Source organism: Protopterus annectens, chromosome 9.part0 (genome assembly GCF_019279795.1).
Source record: "Protopterus annectens isolate FY-2018-M chromosome 9.part0, PAN1.0, whole genome shotgun sequence".
NCBI lineage: Eukaryota > Metazoa > Chordata > Ceratodontiformes > Protopteridae > Protopterus > Protopterus annectens.
The window spans coordinates 786,900,026-786,923,638 of NC_056743.1; the positions used below are offsets into that span (position 1 = coordinate 786,900,026).

At 45.4% G+C, this 23,613-nt stretch overlaps 1 protein-coding gene across 2 annotated transcripts in view; it reads right to left on the minus strand.

Moving 5' to 3' along the window:
* PRMT1 (protein arginine methyltransferase 1) overlaps positions 1-23,613 on the minus strand; it is a 669,379-nt gene that overhangs the window by 164,350 nt on the left and 481,416 nt on the right. The gene's annotated exons all lie outside the window — the stretch shown is intronic.

Consider the following 23,613-nt stretch of genomic DNA (forward strand, 5'->3'; position numbering starts at 1 on the left):
GTCCAGCATCTCAGTTAAATATTGTAAAATCTGAGGAATATTTGGCACAGCTGTATCGGTTCCTTGTGCCTGGTTCCAAGCACAGAATCACTTCCATTTTCCAACATGTAATGACTGCAACAGTGAAACACGATCTGAGTGCATGTATACTGCTTTGAAGCGTAGGTATCTTCTGCAGAATTCCCTTACTGGGATGTGCAGGTAAGCTTCCTTTAAATCCAGTGTTGCCAACCAGGCATCTTCGCCTAGCATAGGAAGCAGTTGAAGATTTAACATCTTGAATTTTGGAATCACCAAAATGTCTTTAGGACAGAGATCCAGTATAGGATGACAGGTGTTGTCCTTTCTGGATACCAGGAAAAATCTCGAGTAGAAACCTTGTCCCCGTTCCTTTTCTAGGACAGGCTGAATAGCCCTTATGCTTGAGAGCAAGAATTTGTTTTTGACCCTCGCCCACTGATTTGGGGGTAGGTCTGGCCAACTGTTTGGGGTTGGTAAGGAGTGAAAGTGGAATTTGTATCCTTTGTAAACTATATTTAAAACCCATTTGTCCTGGGTAACGAGTTCCCATTTTTTTGCCTGCCGCAATCTTCCCCCCTAGGGGAACAGTTGTGCAGGGCTTGGAAGATTTAAAGTCAAGTCACCGAGAATTTACCATTGGTGGGGGGGGGGTCTTCATCTCCCTGCTTTGGAAGTGGGAGCGCCGCCACCCCCCCCCCCACTGCTTAGCCCTGTGAGTACCTTGGGACTGAAGACTGGGTTCTGCTGGCTCTGGGATTGCATTGAAGGCCTGGAAGAGGCAGGAAAAGTAAAGCTGTGTACACTTGCCATAAATGTAGATGTTAGTGTATTCACTGTTGCAGTCATTACATTTGGGTAATCTGCTTGCAGGTTGCCCTCAGTCGGCCTGATTAACAAAGTCTTGGGGCCTGCGTCAGTTGCTGTCCCTTCCATGACATCAGGGGTATAAAACATGCAGAAGACACCATTACATCAGTTTCTTGCCCCAGATGTCAGGCGCCCCCTAATGAGGAGCAATTAAAAACAAAGGTATACCTCCAACAAAAAAGCAAATGCACCAAAAAGGCTTTTAAGCATAGTAAAGTAGAGATATAGCCAAAAGAAGTTAGGGGGAAGGAGGGAGGGTAACCAGGACTGCAAAGTACAGTTTTGTACCTACCATAAATGTAGATGTTCGAAGATCCACATTGCTGCAGTCCTTACACTTGGGTAGTCCGCTGTCCTCGGTCGGCCCGAATATCAAAGTATAAGGCTGACGTCGGTCAAGGCGCATTAGACTGACATCAGGACGTCAGGGTACAAATGCGCATGACCGACGTCATATCCTCAGTCTTTTCTTGCCCCAGATGTCAGAAGACCCTAAAAAGAAAGGTCAAAACCAAAAGACAGCAACCAACCAACCTTGCACTAATATGTACAAAATATACAATATACACAATATTTACAAACCAACCCACTCAACCGCCTCTAACTACAGAGGGGAAGGAGGGAGGGTAAATTGGACTGCAGCAATGTGGATCTTCGAACACCTACATTTATGGTAGGTACAAAACTGTACTATGTTCTTCATCTCACATTGCTGCAGTCCTTACACTTGGGTAGAATCCCAAAGCAGAGGTAAGGGAGGATGGCAAAACTATAAAGAAGCAGGAGCTGCCAAAATGCCCTGTAAAATAGCAGTGGCAAAACCAGCCCTAGATTTAGAGTAAAGTGGAAGGTGGTAATGCTTAGAGAAAGTATGCACTGAACTCCAAGTAGCTGCCTCCAAAATATCCTTAGTTGCCACCCCTTAAAAAGCTGTCGAAGTGGCAGTAGCCCTAGTGGAATGAGGCCTAATCCCAGCTGGAATCTCCTTGCCATGATGGGAATAACAGAAAGCAATGCAAAACCCAATCCACTTAGAAATAGTTTGTTTTGACACAGGCTTGCCCTGAGAACTCAAAGCAAAAGAAACAAATAACTGCTGAGACTGCCTGAACCCCTTAGTCCTGCTTAAATAATAACGCAACTGCCTGTGTACATCTAAAGTGTGCAAAATCTTTTCCCCTTTATTTTGGGGATTTGCATAAAAAGTAGGCAAATGAATAGTTTGGTTTAAAGCCACACTAGAAACCACTTTAGGCATAAAGGAAGGATTAGTACGCAAAGATACCCTATCCTTATGGAAAATTAAGAAAGGCTCAACCGCCATAAGGGCCTGCAATTCAGAAACCCTTCTTGCAGAGGTAATGGCCAACAAAAAAGCAGTCTTCCATGACAAATATTTCAGCTCTGCAGTAGCTGCAGGCTCAAAAGGTTGTAGAGTGAGTTTCTCCAACACAAAATTGAGATCCCAAGCTGGAGTAGGAGCTCTACGTGGGGTCTTATATTCTTTGCCCCTCTAAGAAATTGCTTGAACAAAGGATGAGAAAACAATGGTGGGTCACAGTCATAGTGAGCCGAAATTGCTGCAGCATGAACCTTAATAGAAGAGAAGGACAAACCTTTGTCCAGTAACTCAGTAAGATATTGAAGAGCCACACTTAAATTAGGCTCAGAAACATCAAAATCCTTTGCTGCACTCCAAAATAAAAATCTCTTCCATTTATCTGCGTACACTTTCCTTGTACTAGGCCTTCTAGCTTCCAGAATCACATTTAAAACTTGCTGTGGAAGTTGAGACCCTCTATGGTTCAAAACAGAATATGCCAGGCTGTTAGGTGAAGAGTGAAGCTTGATATTGAGTAAATGACTGTCCTCCTGAGTCAACAGGTGTGGAATCGAAGGTAAAGGCCATGGAGGCTCCCGTACCAGACTTCTCAGTAATGGGTACCAGTGCTGTCGAGGCCAATCTGGAGCTATTAAAATCATCCTTGGCTTGTCCTGTCTGACCTTTAGAAGTACCTTTGGGAGGAGAAGCAGAAGTGGAAAGGCATACACATGAAGATTTCTCCAATTGAAAGAAAGAGCATCCACTTTCCAAGCTGTGGGATGAAACCTTTTCGTGCAAAACTTTGGCAGCTGGTGGTTTAGTGGAGAAGCGAACAGATCTATGTCTGGAGTTCCCATGACACTGTTAATTTTTGAAATACATGAGGATCCAATTTCCACTCGTGGGGATCCATAATTCGTCTGCTCAACACATCTGCTAAGGAGTTCTGTGCTCCCGGCAGAAACCTTGCCTGAAGATTGAGCTGTAAACTGAGAGCAGTCTCCCACAAAATCATCGCTTGCCTGCATAGAGGATAAGAATGTGTTCCCCCTTGCTTGTTGATGTACCACATGACAGTTGTGTTGTCTGTTAGAATCAACACCTGCCCTGGAAGAAGTAAATCCTTGAAAACTATTAATGCAAACTGGACTGCAACATCTCCTTCAAGTTGATATGTAGATGTTGTAGTCTGGCAGGCCACTTGTCTTGTATCCACTTTCCATTCAGATGAGCTCCCCAAGCTTTGTCTGAGGCATCTGTCGTTAGAATCTGACTCGCCTCTGGCCGGGTCACAGAGAGTCCCTTGTTTAGGTGACATTCCTGAGCCCACCACAAAAATTCCTTTTGAATGCAAGGTATTTGAATGACAGTGTCCAGATCCTGGCAGTGCTGTGTCCATACGTTCTTGAAATACCATTGCAGCTTCCTCATATGCAGTTTGGCATTGGGAAGCACCAGAATACAAGATGCCATGAACCCCAAGGCTTGAAGGACTGTCCTTGCAGTCAGCCTGGACTGATGAGACAATTGATGAAAGTAAAGGGAAAGATTCTTTTGTTTGTCCGGGGTCAAAAAGGCCATCTGGGATGCTGTATTCAGTCTTACACCCAGAAAGCACATGTCCTGAGAGGGTACTAGACTGGACTTTATTTCGTTCACAGAATACCCTAGGCATCTTAGCACTGCTATCACATATTCCAGATGAAGAAGCTCGTCCCTTCCTTGAGCCAGAATCAGGCAATCGTCCAAATAAGAATAGATCTGTATTCCTTTTAGCCTGAAGAAAGCTATCACTGGAGCCAGAACTTTCGTGAACACTCTGGGCGCAGTAGATAAGCCAAAGGGCAATGCAGAGAACTGATAATGAGAAGTCCCAGCCCGAAAACGCAGATACTTCCTGCAACTCAGTCTGATAGGAACATGAAGGTATGCCTCAGATCCAAAGTTACCATCCATTGATCTTTGCCCAGCAGAGGTAAAAGCTGTTGTAACGTCAACATTTTGAACTTGGGAATGTCCAGATAAGTGTTGAGGATAGATAAATCCAAAATTGGTCTCCACGTGTTCCCCTTCTTTGGTACTAGGAACAGGCGAGAATAAAATCCTAGACCCACTTCTGGCATAGGGACCGGCTGAATGGCCCCTATTTGAAGTAACAGAGAAATTTGTTTGTGAGCCTCTATTCTTTGCTGAGAAGGAACGTCTGGCATGCCTTTGAAAGGAGGCAAGGTATGGAAATAAAACCTGTAACCTTGGAATATAATGTCCAATACCCATCTGTCTTGGGTAATTAAACTCCAATTTTCCTTGAAAAGTGCCAACCTTCCTCCCAAAGGTGCTGCCAGACGAGAAGGCTCTGGCAGCTGAAAGGGTAGGTCATTGGGTCTGTTTACAAAAGGACTGACCCCTGCCTTCACTCGAAGACTGTGCAGGTGAACTCCCTGTTCTAGGCCTGAAAGAGCCCTGAGCTCTGCCCCTAGCACGTCTAGATCTACCCCTAGACTGGGAATCATAAGAAGGATACGTCCACCCCTTAGTAGGCCAATTTCTACTAAATTTCGGAGGCTGAACCTGCAAAAAAACTTTAACAGTCTGCATAGACTTAGCCTTGTCTTCCATTTTCTTCAAGACTGCCTCAACAGGTGAACCAAACACATCAGATTGTAAAGGAGCATCTAAAATCCTTGTCTTAACATGGTCAGATAAATTCTGGTCCCTCAGCCAGGTGTGCCTGCGAAGAACTGACCCAGAGGCAGCCACCCTAGACTAGGCCTGTACAGCATCAAAACCACATTGCAAAGAATGCTTACCCACCTGTTCAGAAACATGTACTAAATCTTGTAACTCTTTACACTGAATACCTTCCGCCAGAGCATCTACCTTAGACTTCAGCTGAGAAAGTAGATAGTTTTGGTATTTCAACATGTGAAACTGGCAATTCAAAGCTCTCATAGCTAGAGTAGAAGTATAGACTTTCTTTCCCCATCTATCCAAAGCCCTGGCCTCTATCTGGAGGAACTGGATTTTTAACAGAAGCCTTAACACCCTTAGGCCCCTGACTAACAGTTTCTGGGTCCGCCCTAGGACTCTTAAAAAGATACTTATGAGCTTCAGGCACCCTGTAATACCTATCCGGTTTAACAGGAGCAGGAGGCAAAGAATCAGGATTAAGAGAAGCCTCTGCAAACACATCTTCCACAACATCCAGAACAGGAGGTATAGCCAAAGGCCTATGCTGGGGTAAAAACAAAAATTCCCTAAGTCTTTTCCTGGAATCAGAGAAGTCCTGACCTTCCCATTTAAAATGCTCCCTCATGGAATGAAGTCTCTCTGAAAAAGAAAAATCCTCAGGAGGAGAAGCAGAAGGAGTAGAATCATCCACATCAGAAACAGAATAAGGAGAATACTCCTGCAAGTCTTCAGCCGAAGACTCAGACACATCCGAAGCCTGCTCATAACCCCCCAACTCTGGTTCCACCCTAGGCCTCTTATCAGGAGGGGGCATAGAACCTCTAATTAAGGTAATTAAATCTTCTGCCATTTTAAGCATGTGCTTCTTGGGCACAGAACCTGAAGAACTAGGAGTGACACCCACAGAAGCTAAACCTGACCTGCCTCTGGGAGAAGCCTTGGAAACAGAAGGAGAGGGCCTTATCACCTTAGGAAGGGAGGGGAGTACAGTTACCTGAGAGGCCCCTACAGCCTGACCTGCCTCCTGGGAGGCCACATCCTGCAAAAGCAAAGTATCCCCCTGGGACTCCAGAGAGGCCTCCGCCGGAACCACCGGTTCCACTGACGCCTCTAAAGAACCGGCGTCCAGTTCGGACGACTCTTCTAGTCTGGGTTTAACTGCTTTGTCTTTGCGCTTCTTCGAAGAAGCAGGCGTCGGAGCATCCGACGGCATATTGTAATTGCACCGCTTCCCGAAGACCAACCTGGCACAATCTAACCTTTGCTTAATAGTGCGTTTATTGAACCTAGCACAAAAGCGACACCCAACAACATCGTGCTCAGGTCCCAAACAAGGTGTACACAAATTATGGTAATCTCTATGCGGTATCTGTTTCCCACAAGAAATACAGTTATTCACTTTTTCTGACATCCGGTAAACCACTGAGGCAAGAAAAAACTAAAATATTCCCCAACGGGGTACTTGGCCAACTTTGACTCGGTCTGAAACTCCGAATTCGAAAATTTTCAGAACGCCAACCGGCACTTGCAACGCTGCTTCTGCATCGGACCATGCGGCAAAAAAGACTGGGGATATGACATCGGTCATGCACATTTGAACCCTGACGTCCTGATGTCAGTCTAATGCGCCTTGACCGACGTCAGCCTTATACTTTGATATTCGGGCCGACAGAGGACAGCGGACTACCCAAGTGTAAGGACTGCAGCAATGTGAGATGAAGATCATCAGTAAATACACTCAAACATCTACATTTATGGTAAGTGTACACTGTACTATGTTCTTAGTGTTCTGTTGCAGTCGTTACATTTGGTAGATTCCCAAAACTATGGTTGGGAGAAGAAATTATACAGCATTAGGACCAGCTATAAGACCCTGCAAGACAGAAGTGGCAAAGCCAGCTCTGGATTTAGAGAAAATTGGTAAATGATTCTTGGTGAATGTACAGAACTCCAGGTAGCAGCTTCTAGAATATCCCTGGTAGGACACCTCCGAGAAATGCTGCAGAGGTAGATGCAGCCCTGGTGGAATGAGATATGATCCCCTGGGGGTTAGGTTTTCCATAGTGCTTATAGCAGAAATGAATGCAATGGCTTATCCATTTAGAAATTGTGTTTTTGAACTCTGCCCCAGCAGCAAAAGCTACTAGCAATTAAGATTTTCTTCGAAGTTTAGTTCTGTCCCAAGTAGAATCCAAGTTGCCTGTGCACCAACAAGGAATGCAGAATCCGTTCCCCTTTGTTCTGTGGATTGGGATAGAAGGTTGGCAAATGAATGGACTGATTAAGAGCCACACTGGAAACCACATTGGGCATGAAGGATGGATTGGTCCTCAGAGATACCCTGTCCGAATGATGAAAGGCTCCACTGCCATAAAGACCTGTAATTCAGATATCCTAGCTGAAGTGATTGCCAAAAGGAAAGCCATTTTCCAAGAAAGACATTTTAAGTCTGCAGTAGCAGCTGGCTCGAGAGGAGGTAGAGTGAGCTTCTAAACAAAATTAAGGTCCCAGGCAAGGGTAGGAGCTCTCCTGGGTGGTCTCAAGTTCTTTGCCCCTCAGATACTACTTGAGCAGGGGATGAGAAAAGAGGGGTGGTTCTGTGTTATAGTGAGCTGAAATAGCTCGAGTGGATTTTAGAGGAAAAAAATGAGGCCCTTGTGAAGCATCTGTTAAGTATTGCAAAATCTGAGGTAAATTGGGCGCTGCTGTGCTCATCCCTAAAGATTGGTTCCTGGCACAAAATCTTTTCCATTTGTCAGCATAAGATTTTCTAGTACTATGTCTTCTCTCCTCCAAGGATGACATCCATGACAGGTTTGCTGAGGGATGCCAAGGGTGAGTTCAAGTGATTAGCCAAACTGCAAGGTTCAATATTGGGAGCTGAGGGTGCAGAATTTGGTTCTCCTGCTGAGACAGCAAGGAAGGTGCCCGAGGCAGGTGCCAGGGAGATATTTGTGACACTGCACAGGAGTGGGTACCAATGTTGGCGTGGCCAGTCTGGAGCAATCAAAATCATTCTTGGTTTGTCCTGTGACTTAACAGAACTTTGGAAAGCAGAGGGGGGAAAGGTGTATACAGATGGGGGTTTCCAGCTGAAGGCCGGAGCCATCCACATTCCAGGCTTTTTTGTGGGGAGTCCTTGTGCACAATTTGTCCAACTGGTAGTTCTTGGGGGAGGCAAAGATCCATGTCTGGGCTCCCCCATTTGCTTGTCAACATGCTGAAATTCTGTGGTTCCAGTTTCCACTTGTGTGGGTCCATGAGATTTCTGCTTAGTCTGTCTGCCAGTGTATTCAATTTTCCTGGCAGGATTTGAGCTTGTAGGTGCACTTGGTAGTTCAAGGCAGTGTTCCACAATACCATGGCTAGTCTGCAGAGGGGGGTAGGAATGTGTACCCACTACATGTTTATGTACCACATAACCATGTTGTCAGTGTTTACCATTAGTTGTCCTGGAAGAATGTAGTCCTTGAAGGCTGTCTGAGCTTTCTGTACAGCTAACATTTCTTCCAAGAGGGGAGGTTCTGTGTTGAGCTGAAATGGCTGAGGCGTGTATTTTAATGGAGGTTTTTCCAGCTGAAGGACACAGTATCCACTTTCCAGGCTTGTGGGGAGTCCTTGTGCAAAATTTGTCTAATTGGTAGTTCTGGGGGGAGGCAAACCGGTCTATATCCGGGCTCCCCCATTCACTTGTCAACATGTCGAAAATCCTTGGATCCAGTTTCCACTCATGTGGTTCCATAAGGTTTCTGCTTTGTCAGCCTGCCAGTGTATTTAACTTTACTGGCAGAAATTGAGCTTGTAGGTGCACTTGGTAGCTCAAGGAAGTGATCCACAATGCCATGGCTAGTCTGCAGAGGGGGTAAGTGTGTACCCCCCCCGCTTGTTTATGTTCCACATAACAGTGGTGTCGTCAGTCTTTACCATTAGTTGTCCTGGAAGAATGTAGTCATTGAAGGCTGTCAGAGCATTCTGTACAGCTAACATTTCTTTGATATGCAGGTGCATTTGACTTGGGTTCCATTTGACCTGAATGCATTTCCCTGCCAGGTGAGCCCCCATGCATAGTCTGATGCATGTTAGGGTTTGGGGGGTAGGGGGTGGTGTGAAAGTTAGTCCCTTGTTTTGGTGGCAGGCCTCTGCCCACCAAAGGAACTCTAGGCGTAGGCAAGGTAAGATAGGAATCATTGTTTCTAGGTTGTGAGAATGATGACTCAATAGGCTTTTTAGATACCACTGTAGTCTCATCATATGCAGTCTTGCATATGGAATTAGAAGACTACAGGAGGCCATGAACCCCAAAGCTTACAGTATTTGTCTTGCAGATAGCAAGGTTTTTGTGACCACTTGTTTGAAGTAGGTTGTCAAATGAGTTTGCTTTTCTGGCGTGAGGTAAGCCATCTGAGAAGTTGTATTCAAGCTTGTTCCCAGGAATGTAATTTGTTGACAGGTACCAGTTGTGATTGCTTTTCGTTTAATGTGTACCCCAGACAAGTTAGAACTCTTTTTACAAATGCCAGACGATTTAAAAGTATGCCCTGGTTTTCTGCCTGAATTAGACAATCGTCCAGATATGGGTAAATTTGAATACTTTTGCCGGCAAAATGTAATCACTGGAGCCAAGCACTTCATGAATACCCTGGGCACAGTAGATAAGCCAAAGGGCAGTGCAGAGAACTAATCGTGCTTGTAGTCTGCTTTGAAGCGTAGGTATTTTCTGCAAGATTCCCTGACTGTGCAGGTATGCTTCTTTTAGATCTAGTGTTGCCAACCAGGTGTCTTTGCCTAGCATAGGCAGTAATTGGTGAAGAGTCAGCATCTTGAATTTTGGAATCTCCAGAAAGGTGCTTATGGTGTCCTATCCTGGACCTGTCTACTCTAAATTGTCTTTTCTGGGTACCAGGAAAAGTCTTGAGTAGAAACCTTGTCCCTTTTCCTCTTTTGGTACCAGTTGAATAGCCCCAATGCTTGAAAGAAAGTACTTGTTTTTGGGCCTCGGCCCACTGATTTGGGGGTAGGTCCGGCCACCCGCTTGGTGTTGGCATGTGGAAGTGAAAAATGTATCCCTGGGACACTATTTAAAACCCATTTGTCCAGGGTAATGAGTTCCCAATTCTTTGCATGAAGAGCAATATTTCCACCCAAAGGGGCAGTCAGTTGACTGTTTGCCCATAGGGGGAGTCTTATTCCTAGATCTGGAAGTGGAGCCCCCCCCACACACACACACTTAGTTCAGTGTCTCCCCCCTGGTAGTGAAACCTGGGGTTTTTGCAGGGTCTGGGTTTGGCTTGAAGACCTGGAAAAGACTGGAACGGACCAATTCTTAGGCCAGTCTACTAAATCTAGGAGGAAGTACTTGTAAAAAAATCTTTAACAGTTTGCATAGATTAGCTTTATCTTCCATCTTTTTAAGAACTTCAGCCTTGCGGCAACATTTAAAGGAGCATCCATCAATTTAGCTTTAACATGATCAGGCAAAGACTGCTCCTTAAGCCAAGCATGCCTTCTGAGCACAGACCCAGTAACAGCAGCCCTGCAAACAGGCCTCTAAAGAATCAAATCCACATTGCAAAGTAGGTTTTCCAACTTGTTCAGCAGAATGCATTAAATCCTGTAAGTATTTTCCACACAGTTGGGTAACATTTTCTGTTTTAGTCCAATAACATGTTGCTGATATTTTAACATATGAAATTGGCAGTTTAAAGCTCCAATTGCCAAGGCTGCTGAAGTATAAACCTTTGTACACCATCTATCCAGCACCCTGGAGTCTATCAGAAGGGGTAGGATTTTTAGCAATAGAAGCCTTAGTGCCCCTTGGACCCCTGTGAAATAGTCTCTGGATCTGCAGTGGGATTTTTGAAAAGAAACTTATGGGACTCTGGGACCCTGTTGTATCTGTCTTGTTTACTGGGAGCAGGAGGCAGGGAATCATGAGCCAAACTATATTCCGAGAATGAGTCATCAACAATGTCTAGTACAGAAGGAATAGCCAAAGGCCTATGCTGAGGTAGAAGGAAATCCCTAAGCCTCTTTTGAATAAAAATTCCTGGCTTTCCCAATGAAAATGTATGTAATGTTTCCCCAAAATAAAAATCCTCAGGAGGGGAAGCAGAGGGAATAGAGTCCTCTGCATCAGAATCCTCAAAGTAGGCAAGGACAAATCCAGGTCATCAGAAGTCAGAAAAAAAGCAGAATCCTGATCCAAAGATTCATAATAAAGCTCAGCCATAGGCCTCTTAGTGGGTACGGGTTGACTACCCCGATCAGAGTTATTAGATCTTCAGCCATTATTTTTTGTTTAGGCATAGAGGCCTGAGCATGTGGCCTGGACGTCGGTTTTTTAGACATGGATCGAGATTTAGGCCTTATTAATGGAGGCGATTTAATATGCAAGTCCGTAGGCCTGAATACACCCTCAGAAGCCGGTGCCTGCACAGCAGCTCCGGATCCATCCAAGGTAGAGACATCCGTAGGTTCCATAGTTGAAGTATCTCGCGCCATACCAGACCCGGAATGGATCTCAGTAGAGGCCTGCGAATCAAAAGTAGCGGATATCAGGGGCTGCGAAAGCACCTCACTGAGTACTGGCGAACTGATGACTGGCTTAGAAGCGTAGTCAGCAGTTTTGGACCTCGGCGGCCTGTCTTTACCTTTGCTTTTTTTCAGAATTCCGGTAGTCGGATGGCTAACAGACATTTCTGGACAATTAAACAGAGAACTAAAATATTGAGGCAAAAATATACAGACACTGCGCTGATTAAATAAAGCACAAAACCAACAAGGTATGTCGTTGGTCCGTGTCTAGGCAAGAAATACAGTATGAATGAAAATCTTTGCGGTATTTGCTTTCCACAAGTAATGCAATTATTAACTTTTACTGACATCAGGAAGGAGCAAGAAAGTTTCCCAACGGGGTACTTAGCTTTCCAGTTGACTTCTGTTCTGAAACAGGATTTCAGGAGTCTGCCGACCAGCACTTGCTAACTGATTCGGGCACGGCAAGAAAGACCGATTAACTGCGTCGGCTGCATGTTTTATACTCCTGACGACATGGAAGGGACAGAAACTGATGCAGGACCCAAGACTTAATCAGGCTGTCTGAGGGCAACCAGCAAGCAGATTATCCAAATGTAATGACTGCAACAGTGAAACACCAACACAGACCATTTGAGGGCCAATGCCTACTAAATCTGGGAGGCTGTACTTGCAGGTAATTTTTAACAGTTTGCATAGATTTAGCTTTTTCCTCCATCTCTTTTAAGTACTACTACTGCTTTATTGCCAAACAGGCAGTCTAGGTTTAAGGGAGCATCCAGCAATTTAGCTTTAACATGATCTGGCAAAGATTGCTCCTTAAGCCAAGCATGCCTTCTAATTACAGACCCAGTGACAGCAGCCATGCAAGGTGCCTCTAGAGAATCAAAACCACACTGAAAAGTATGTTTTCCAACTTGCTCAGCAGAATGCATTAAATCCTGTAAATCTTTATGTTCAGCAGAGTCAGGAATCCTCAATTTCTGTTTAAGCAATCCAATAATATGCTGCTGATGCTTCAAAATATGAAACTGGCAGTTTAAGGCCCTAATGGCCAAGGTTGCAGAAGTGTATACCTTCTTACCCCATCTATCCAGCACCCTGGAATCTATCGGGGGGGGGGGGGGGGGGGGTAGGATTTTTGGCAGTAGCCTTAATGCCCTTGGGTCCCTGTGAAATGGTCTCAGGATCTGCAGTAGGATTTTTTTAAAAAAGGAACTTTAGTCAGGAAAGTACAGTTTTGTACCTACCATAAATGTAGATGTCCGAGAGGTATGCATCTGCAGTCTTCACAAATGGGTTGTCCTGTCGTCAGGCAGCCCTTCGGTCGGCCGGATTCCAAAGTCTGGGTCTGGCTTCGGCTGGTGTCGCACTTCACCCGACGTCATTGCGGCAGTTTTCAGGTATAAAGGCATCAGCCGACGCCATTTTCCTCTGTTTCTTGCCCCAGATGCCAGGTGCCCTCTAGGAAGGCTAAATTTGGATAAATGCCAAAATTTCCAAATAGTAGAGAGCAAACACAAACTAAACATGTATGTACATATATACAAACAAATACACCATAATAGATCCCCCCCAAGCTAGCTTTAGATTGGTAAATACCCTAGGAGTACCTCAGAGGGGAAGGAGGGAGGGTAATCCTGACTGCAGATGCATACCTCTCTGACATCTACATTTATGGTAGGTACAAAACTGTACTATGTCCTTCAAGGATGCATCTGCAGTCTTCACAAATGGGTAGAATACCATAGCTAAACTAGGGGAGGAGGTAAGATAAAAGATTATGGTGTAGTTAGGAACCCTTGCAAAACAGCAGTGGCGAAACCAGCACAGGATCTAGAGTATAGTGTTAAGTTATAATGCTTGGCAAATGTATGCACGGAGGTCCAAGTAGCAGCCTCTATAATGTCCTTGGTAGCCACTCCTCGTAAGAAAGCTGTGGTAGTGGCTGTAGCCCTTGTTGAGTGAGGTCTGATGTTCTCTGGAGTTTTCTTCCCATGATAGGAGTAACAGAATCTAATGCAATTTCCTATCCATTTGGAAATTGTCTGTTTAGAGATTGGTTTTCCTTCCTTCCCTGTTGCATATGCTACCAGAAGCTGGTCAGTCTTTCTATAGTTTTTTGTTCTGTCCAGATAGTGTAATTATCTATGTACATCCAAGGTATGTAGGAGCCTTTCTCCCCTGTTCTGTGGGTTGGGGAAGAATGTAGGAAGGTGGATAGCCTGATTTAGAGAAACTCTGGGTACCACCTTAGGCATAAATGTAGGATTTGTTCTCATGGACACTCTGTCTTGGTGGAAGATCAGGAAGGGTTGCACTGCCATCAAAGCCTGTAGTTCAGAAACCCTTCTTGCTGAAGTTATTGCTAGCAGGAATGCAGTTTTCCAGGATAAGTATTGTAATTCTGCTGTTGCTGCTGGTTCGAAAAGAGGTAAAGTTAGTTTTTCTAGTACAAAATTCAAATCCCATGTTGGCAGTGGTTTCCTGGGAGGTTTTACATTTTTGATTCCTCTCAGAAACTGTCTAAGCAGAGGATGCGAGAAGACAGGAGGATCCAAGTTGTATTCTGCTGAAATAACTGATGCATGTATCTTGGAGGAATAGGATAGGCCTGCATGGTAGAGCTCTGCCAAGTACTTCAGGATGTTGGCTATGTTCACCAGTGTCACATCCTGCTTCTGTCGTACTCCAAATGAGGTATCTTTTCCATTTTGCTGCATAATTTTTCCTTGTGGAAGGTCTACGAGCCTCCAGCATTATGTCTTTAACCCTTTGGGATAAATTCTGGTTAATTGTTGTTAGGTAATGTGCCATGCAGTTAACTGCAGAGTCTTTAGACTGGGATGCAGAATGCTGTAGTTGTTCTGTGTCAGCAGTAAAGGAATCAGGGGCAGTGCCCAAATTTGTTCCCTGGACATACTCCTCAGGAGTGGGTACCAATGTTGCCTTGGCCAGTTTGGAGCTATCAGAATGATCCTTGGGCGTTCCTCTTTGATCTTCAGAAGCACCTTGTGCATCAAAGGGAGAGGTGGGAATGCATATGCAGTCAGGCTTTTCCAACTGAAAGAAAGGGAGTCCACCTTCCAAGCAAGTGGGTGGAAGGTCCTTGTGCAGAATTTCTTCAACTGGTGATTGGTTGGGGATGCAAACAAGTCTATTTGTGGTAACCCCCATTTTCTTGTGATCGTTTTGAAGATGTCTGGATGCAGCATCCATTCGTGGGCATCTGTTGTAGTTCTGCTTAATGTCTGCTAGAATGTTTTCCCTTCCAGGTACATAAATTGCCTGTAACTGAATGTTGTAGCTCAGAGCCACATCCCATAGGTCGAGAGCCAGCCGGCATAGAGGGTATGAGTGTGTTCCTCCTTGTTTGTTGATGTACCACATAACTGTGGTGTTGTCTGTCCTTATCAACTGGCCTTCTTGGAGAAGGGGTCTGAATGCCTGGATTGCCAGTTTCACTGCCATCATTTTTTAGATTTATGTGCAGATGTAGCTGTTCTTGAGACCATAGACCTTGAATGCACTTGTCCAGCATGTGAGCTCCCCAGCCGAGGTCTGAGGCATCTGTCGTGATGGTTTGGCTCGGTTGACTTCTGCAGAAGGGCAATCCTTTGTTTGATTGGCATGCCTGAGCCCACCATAGGAAGTCCTGTTTCAGGCATGGAATCAATGGAATTTTGGTTTCTAGGCTGTGTTTGTGTTGGGACCACAAATTCTTTAGGTACCACTGTAGCTTTCTCATATGCAGCCTGGCATGAGGGACCAGAATTATGCAGGATGCCATGAAGCCTAGGGCTTGTAACACTTTTCTTGCAGTCAAATGAGTGTGCTTTGTTAATGCCAAGAAGTAGAGGAAGTTGTTCTTTCTTTTCTGCAGTCAGGAATGCCATTTGTTTTGATGTGTCCAGTTCTGCACCCAGAAAGGTTATTCTTTGGGATGGAATCAGCCTTGATTTTTCTGTATTGACTGTATATCCCAGAACTTGTAGCAGGTGGATGACTTTGTAAGTCTTCTGCTAGTTTGTTCTTGCTGTCCGCTTGTATCAGGCAGTCGTCCAGGTAGGGATAGATTTGAATCCCCTGAAGTCTGCAATGAGCTATAACTGATGCCAGGCATTTCGTGAACACTCTGGGTGCAGTAGATAAGCCAAATGGCAATGCTGAGAATTGATAATGCTCTGATCCTGCAAGAAATCTGAGGTATCTTCTGCAAATTGGTCTTATGGGGATGTGCAGGTATGCCTCCTTGAGATCTAGAGTTACCAGCCAAGACTCCTTGCCCAGCATGGGAAGAAGCTGCTGTAGGGTCAGCATTTTGAATTTAGGTACAATGATGAATGTGTTTAAGGCGGACAAATCTAGGATAGGCCTCCATTTGTTTTGTTTCCTTGGTACCAGGAAGAGCCTCGAGTAGAATCCTTTTCCCTGCTCCATAGGTGGTACCTTTTCAACGGCTCTCATTTTTAATTGAGATATTTGTTGTAGAGCTTCTGCCCTTTGAGTTGGTGGAAGGTTTGGCATTCCTCTCTTTCCTGGTAGAGTATGGAAATGAAACCTGTAGCCTTGGTCTATAGTTTGCAAAATCCATTTTTCTCTTGTAATGCAGTGCCAGTTTTTTGAAAATAATGCTAGTTTTCCGCCCAAGGGTGCGCTTGCAGTTGTTCCATGGTAGGCGGTGCCACCGTCCAGTCACTGAGATTGAGTTGTTGTAGAGGTGGTGGCTGTATCCGTGCCTCGTTGGTTGTTGCCATGCCACTGGCGACCCCTGTAGGAACCCCTGGACTGGTTTCTGCCTCTAGTACGCCTATTTCTGCCTCTTTGTGGCTTAGAGGATTCGGGAAAGGACCAGTTCTTGGAGGGCCAGTTCCGGCTAAACCTTGGGGGTTGAACTTGTAGAAAATCTTTTACTGTTTGAACAGATTTAGCTTTCTCTTCCATCTTTTTTAGTACCTGCTGCGCAGGGGAACCAAATAAATTGACCTTGTCCATAGGTGCATCCAAAAGCTTTGATTTGACATTGTCTGGTAATACCTGTTCTTTCAACCATGCATGCCTTCTAATAACTGTGCCAGTCGTGGCTGATCTAAAGGAAGCCTCCAGTGCATCATAGCCACATTTTAAAGAATGGTTACTAACCTGCTGTATGTTATGTACCATTTCCTGAACATACTTTTTATCTAAAGGTTCTTCAGAGGATAGCTTTTTAGTCAACTGATCAAGCATAAACTCTTGGTATTGAATCATATGGAATTAGCAGTTCAAAGCTCTAGCTGACAAAGTAGCAGAGGTGTAAACCTTTTTGCCCCATCTCTCTAAGGACCTGGATTCCCTTTCAGAGGGGAGGGGGTTTTTAGAAGTAGCTGCTACAGCTTTAGAGCCCTGGGATATAGTCTCTGGATCCGCAACAGGGGCCTTATAAAAATGATGAGTGTCCGGGACCCTATAGTAACTAACAGGCTTAACAGGAGCCGGAGGTAAAGAATCAGGAGCAGAGCATACGTCATTAAATGCATCATCAACAGGAAGAACTGGGGGAATGGCTAAAGGTCTATGTTGTGGCAAATGCAGAAAGGTCCTAAGTCTCTTTCTGGAATCTGTGAAATCCTGGCCCTGCCACTGAAATTGTTCCCTCATAGCATGCAGGGTTTCTCCAAAGGAAAATTCCTCAGGTGGGGAGGCTGAAGGAATGGAGTCCTCAGCATCTGAATCTTCGTAGGGGGAATAAGCAGCCTCAGCAGGGTCTGAATGCTCAGAGTCTACAGAAGAATCATCTGCGGATCCTGGCTCAGGGGGCTCTGCTCTAGGTCTCTTTTCAGGAGGAGGGAGAGAGGCCCTGTCAGGATGTGGCTGGGTTCCACGGATTAAGGATACGAGATCCTCAGCCAAAGAAAGCATGAGAGCTGGTGCTGGGCCTGTGAGAAGGAGGCCTGGCAGGCACAGATTTTGTTGATTTGGCTGCCTTGGCTCTGGCAAAGGCCTTAATGGACATAGCTGGAGGAGGCCTAGCAGCACCACGTGCAGGGGTAGTAACATCCAGGGGAATGGTGTCTGATAAATCCTGTGAAACCACAACAGACGGTTGGGTTTCGGAGGCCGTCTCTACCAGGCTGGAAGAGGCCTCGGTGGAAGGCATGTTATCGGCTGAAGAACCGCTTGCTCGGTTTCGGCCGAAACAGACTCGTGGCTTGCTTAACCGCGGTTTCGGCCGAAACCGCGGACCGCGAGTGTCGGTCCTTTTCTTTTCGTTTTTCAGTAATTTGTGTAGTCTGAGGATCCGACGGCATAATGTAGGCAAAATCAGAGCTGAATATCTGTTCAGCAAAGTCCGACCGACATTTAAGCGTCCGTCGGTTAAAAGAAGAACAGGCTAGACAAGCTGCTATGTCATGGTCTGGGCCTAAACAATGAATGCAATAGGAGTGGAAATCTTTGAGGTATTTGTTTCCCACAAGCTAAATTAGAAGTTATGTACCTACCATAACGTTCCATGTTAGTTGTCTTCTCTCGCCTTCTTTCTTGCTGGATGGGTTCGGAGCCGATCCTCGGCTTCTTCTCCGCACTTGCTTTAGCTCGAGAACTCCTTTTACCAGCTCGAGGCAACCCTATATCCCATGATGCAAGGCGGAACTACCTCAGATCTCGTTTGGCAGCTAACTTACCCTGCTAAAGATTATCCTAACCGAATTAGGAACAATGGTTCCTAAAAGAAGTCCTCATAACAATGATCCGGAGGAAACAAACTAATAGGAACTCTTCAAGATCTGTCCAGGCCAGGGGGAAGGAGGGAGGGATGCAAGAAAGAAGGCGAGAAGACAACTAACATGGAGCGTTATGGTAGGTACATAACTTCTAAATGTTAAGTTGTCAATCTCCTTCATTCTTGCTGGATGGGACCGTCCTAGCACCTGTATCCCGGTGGCTCAATGGAACAGACTCTTGAGAACTGTGGAACCAAAACTGGCCCTATCTCTGGAGGCCAAATCCAACTTGTAATGAGAGACAAAGGTATGAGGCGTGGCCCAAGTAGCTGCTGCACAAATGGTATCAATGGGTAGTCTATCCTGAAAGGCTGCAGAAGTGGATAGACTCCTGGTCAAGTGTGCTTTTGGCTTAGAAGATAGTTGTTTGCCTCTGAGAGAGTACACATAGGAAATGGTGGAAGGCAACCATCTGGATAAGGTCACTTTAGAAACTGGAAGACAGTACAGTTTTGTACCTACCATAAATGTAGATGTCCGAACTGGATAGCATCTGCAGTCATAACAAATGGGTTGTCCTGTCGTCAGGCAGCCCTTCGGTCGGCCGGATTCCAAAGTCTGGGTCCGGCTTCAGCTGATGTCGCACTTCACCCGACGTCATCTCTGCTGGTCTGCGGGTATAAAGGCATCAGCCGACGCCATTTTCTTCAGTGTTTCTTGCCCCAGATGCCAGTTGCCCTCTTGGAAGGCTAAATTTTGGATAAATGCCAATGTATGCAAACAAGGTAGAAGGCAAATACAAAAAATAAGCATGTATGTACATATATACAAACAAATACACCATAAGAGAGTCCCCCCCCCCAGCTAGCTATTAGGAGAGTAAATACCCTAGGAGTACCACAGAGGGGAAGGAGGGTGGGTAATCCTGACTGCAGACGCTATCCAGTTCGGACATCTACATTTATGGTAGGTATAAAGCTGTACTATGTCCTTCATAACAAATGGGTAGAATACCATAGCCAAACTAGGGGTGGAGGAAGAAAAAATTATGGTGGTTAGGATCCCTTGCAGTACAGCAGTGGCAAACCCTGCTCGGGATCTGGAATATAGAGATAAATTGCAATGCTTGGCAAATGTATGCACGGAGGTCCAAGTAGCCGCCTCAATAATGTCCTTGGTTGCCACTCCTCGTAAGAAAGCTGTGGTAGTGGCTGTAGCCCTTGTTGAATGAGGTCTTATGTTCTGTGGCATTGGTTTTCCATGGTAGGAGTAACAGAATCTTATGCAATTTCCTATCCATTTGGAGATTGTCTGTTTGGAAATTGCTTTTCCTTCCCTTCCTGGTGCATAGGCCACTAACAGCTGGTCAGTTTTTCTGTTACCTTTGGTTCTGTCCAGGTAGTAGCGTAACTGTATGTACATCCAAGGTATGCAGAAGCCTTTCCCCCCTGTTCTGTGGGTTGGGAAAGAGGGTAGGAAGGTGGATTGCCTGGTTTAAGGATACTCTGGATACCACCTTTGGCATAAATGTAGGATTAGTTCTCATGGACACCATCTTGATGGAAGATTAGGAAGGGTTGTATTGCCATTAAGGCCTGGAGTTCTGAAACCCTTCTTGCTGAAGTAATTGCCAGAAGGAAAGCAGTTTTCCAAGATAGGTGTTGAAGATCCGCTGTTCCTGCTGGTTCAAATGGTGGGAGTGTCCATTTTTCTAGTACAAAATTCAAGTCCCATGCTGGTAGTGGTGGTTTCCTAGGAGGTTTCACATTCTTGATTCCTCTGAGGAATTGCCTGAGTAGAGGGTGCGAGAAGACAGGTGGATCAAAGCTGTATTCTGCAGAAATAGCTGATGCATGTATCTTGGAGGAATAGGACAGGCCTGTGTGTAGAAGCTCTGCCAAGTACTCTAGGATGTTAGCAATGTCTATGTTTGACACATCTTTTCCTCTTTCAGCACTCCCAAGTGGCAAACCTTTTCCATTTTCCTGCATAGTTTCTTCTTGTTGAAGGTCTGCGGGCTTCTAGTATAATGTCTAACCCTTTGGGATAGGTCTGGGTTAGTTGCTCTCAAGTGATGTTCCAGGCAGTCAGTTGTAATGTTTTTAGGTTTGGATGCAGGATGTTGTAGTTGTTCTGAGTTATCAAAGGCATCAGGGGTATTGACCACATTCTCCCCTGAGAAATGCTCCTCAGCAAGGGATACCAGTGTTGTCTTGGCCAATTCGGAGCTATCAGAATTATCCTTGGTTGTTCCTCTTTGATTTTCAGCAGTACCTTGTGTATCAAAGGAAGAGGTGGGAATGCATAAGCTGTCAGGCCTTTCCAACTGAAGAAAAGGGAGTCCACCTTCCATGCAAGAGGGTGACACGTCCTTGTGCAGAATTTCCTGAGCTGGTGGTTGAGTGGGGATGCGAACAGGTCTATTTGTGGCATTCCCCATTTCCTTGTGATGGCCTTGAAGATGTCTGGGTGCAGCATCCATTCGTGAGCATCCGAGGTGGTTCTGCTTAACATATCTGCTAGGGTATTTTCTTTTCCTGGCACAAAGGTTGCCTGTAACTGGATGTTGTAGCTCAGAGCCATGTTCCAAAGGTTCAGAGTCATTCTGCATAGGGGGTAAGAATGAGTGCCCCCTTGCTTGTTGATGTACCACATGACTGTGGTGTTGTCTGTCCTTATCAATAAATGGCCTTCTTTGAGGAAAGGCTTGAATTTCTTGATTGCTAGTTGTACTGCCAGCATTTCTTTTTGGTTTATGTGCAGGTGCAGTTGGTCTGGAGTCCACAATCCTTGTATGCATTTGTCCAACATGTGTGCCTCCCAGCCTAGGTCTGAGGCGTCTGTTGTGATGGTCTGGTTCGCTTGACATTTGTGGAAGGGCAAGCCTAGGTTTGCCTGGCATGCTTGGGCCCACCATAGGAATCCTTGTTTCAGGCATGGGATTAGTGGTATTTCGGTTTCTAAGCTGTGCCTGTGTTGAGACCATAAGTTTTTTAGGTACCACTGTAGCTTTCTCATATGCAGTCTGGCATGAGGAATCAGGATTATGCATGATGCCATGAATCCCAAGGCCTGCAATACTTTTCTTGCTGTTAGTTTGTTCTGCTTTGTTAATGCCAAGAAATAAAGAGGAAGTTGTTCTTGTTTTTCTGCAGTCAGGAATGCCATTTGTTTTACTGTGTCCAATTCTGCACCCAAGAATGTTCTTGTCTGGGATGGGATCAGCCTTGACTTTAAATTGACTGTGTATCCCAGGGCTTGTAGCAAGCAAATGACCCTTTGTAAATCTGTTGTCAGCTTGTCTTTGTTGTCCGCTTGTAACAGGCAGTCGTCCAGGTATGGATAGATTTGGATTCCCTGTAGTCTGCAATGAGCGATTACTGATGCCAGGCATTTTGTGAATACTCTGGGCGCAGTAGATAAGCCAAAGGGCAATGCTGAGAATTGATAATGCTCTGATCCTGCAAGGAATCTGAGGTATCTTCTGCAATTTGGTCGGATGGGGACGTGCAGGTATGCCTCCTTGAGATCTAGAGTCACCAGCCAACACTCCTTGCCCAGCATGGGAAGAAGTTGCTGTAAGGTCAGCATTTTGAATTTTGGAACGATGATGTATGTGTTTAAGACGGACAGATCGAGAATGGGTCTCCAAGTTTTTTCTTTTCTTGGGACTAGAAAGAGTCTGGAGTAAAATCCTTTGCCTTGTTGATTTACTGGCACTCTTTCCACAGCTCTCATCTTGGTTAGTTGAGCTACCTGGTTTAGAGCTTCTGTTTTTTGAGTTGGAGGTAAGTTTGGCATTCCTCTTTTTACTGGTAAGGTGTGGAAGTGGAACCTGTAGCCTTGGTCTATGGTTCTTAAAATCCACTTGTCTTTTGTGATATAGTGCCAATTTTGTGAAAATAAGGCTAACTTTCCTCCTAAAGGTGCTGCTATTTGCTCTCTGGTAGGCGGTGTCAGAGCCAAGTCACTGTGATTGTCCTGTTACAGTGGCAGTGGTTGTGTCAGTGCCTCGCTGGTTATTACCTTGCCACTGTCGTCCTCTGTAGGCACCTCCTCTGGATTGGTTTCTGCCTCTAGAGCGTCTATTCCTGCCTCTTTGGGTCTTTGAGGAGTCTGGAAAGGACCAATTTTTGGCAGGCCAGTTTCTGCTAAACCGAGGGGGCTGAACCTGTAAGAAATCCTTAACTGTTTGTACAGATTTTGCCTTCTCTTCCATTTTCTTCATTACTTGTTGAGCAGAAGTACCAAATAGACTGTCCTTATCCATAGGAGCATCTAACAGCTTTGCTTTTACATGAACCGGCAGGACCTGCTCTTTCAACCATGCATGCCTTCTTATCACTGTGCCAGTCATGGCTGATCTAAAGGAAGCCTCCAGTGCATCATAGCCACATTTTAAAGAATGGTTACTAACCTGCTGTATGTTATTCACCATTTCTAAAACATATTTCTTATCTAAGGATTCTTCAGAGGAAAGTTTTAGTCAACTGATCAAGCATAAACTCTTGGTATTGGATCATGTGAAACTGACAGTTTAAAGCTCTAGCTGAGAGAGTGGCAGAGGTGTAAACTTTTTTGCCCCATCTCTCTAATGACCTGGATTCCCTTTCAGAAGGGAGAGGGTTTTTTGTTGAGGTCGAAGCTACTGCCTTAGGCCCCTGGGATATAGTCTCAGGATCTGCGAGTGGGGCCTTGAAAAGGTGGTGATGAGTGTGAGGTACCCTGTAAAATCTGTCTGGTTTGGCAGGGGCTGGTGGTAAAGAATCAGGTGCAGTGCAAACATCATTAAATGCATCATCCACAACAGGCAAAACTGGAGGAATAGCTAAGGGCCTATGTTGTGGTAAGTGCAGAAAGGTCCTAAGCCTTTTTCTTGAATCTGAGAAATCTTGTCCCTGCCATTGGAATTGTTCTCTCATGGCATGTAAGGTTTCCCCAAAGGAGAATTCCTCTGGTGGAGAGGCAGATGGAATGGATTCATCAGCATCGGAGTCTTCATACGTGGACAAAGGAGCCTCTGGCTGGTCTGTAGTGTCTGAGTCCTCCGAAGAATCATCAGAGCACTCTAGCTGGGGTGGCTCTGTCCTTGGTCTCTTTTCTGGAGGCTGAGAGGCCCTGTCTGGGTGTGATTGGGATCCCCTAATTAAGGAGATTAAATCCTCTGCCAGAGTAAGCATTTGAGAGCTAGAAGTGTGTCTGTGTGAGGGGGCCTTAGCAGGAACTGTTTTAGCAGTTTTGGCTGCTTTGGCCCTGGCAAAGGCCTTGATAGACATGGCTGCAGGAGGCCTAGCAGCACCACGTGCTGGGGTAGAAACATCCAAAGGGATGGTGTCAGATAAGTCACTAGAAGCCACAGTAGTGGGCAAAATTTCAGAGGCCGATTCAAGTAAAGTAGCAGGAGCCTCGGTAGTAGTCATGGATTCGGCTGAGGATTGACCGGTTTTCTCGGTTTCGGCCGAAACAGAGACA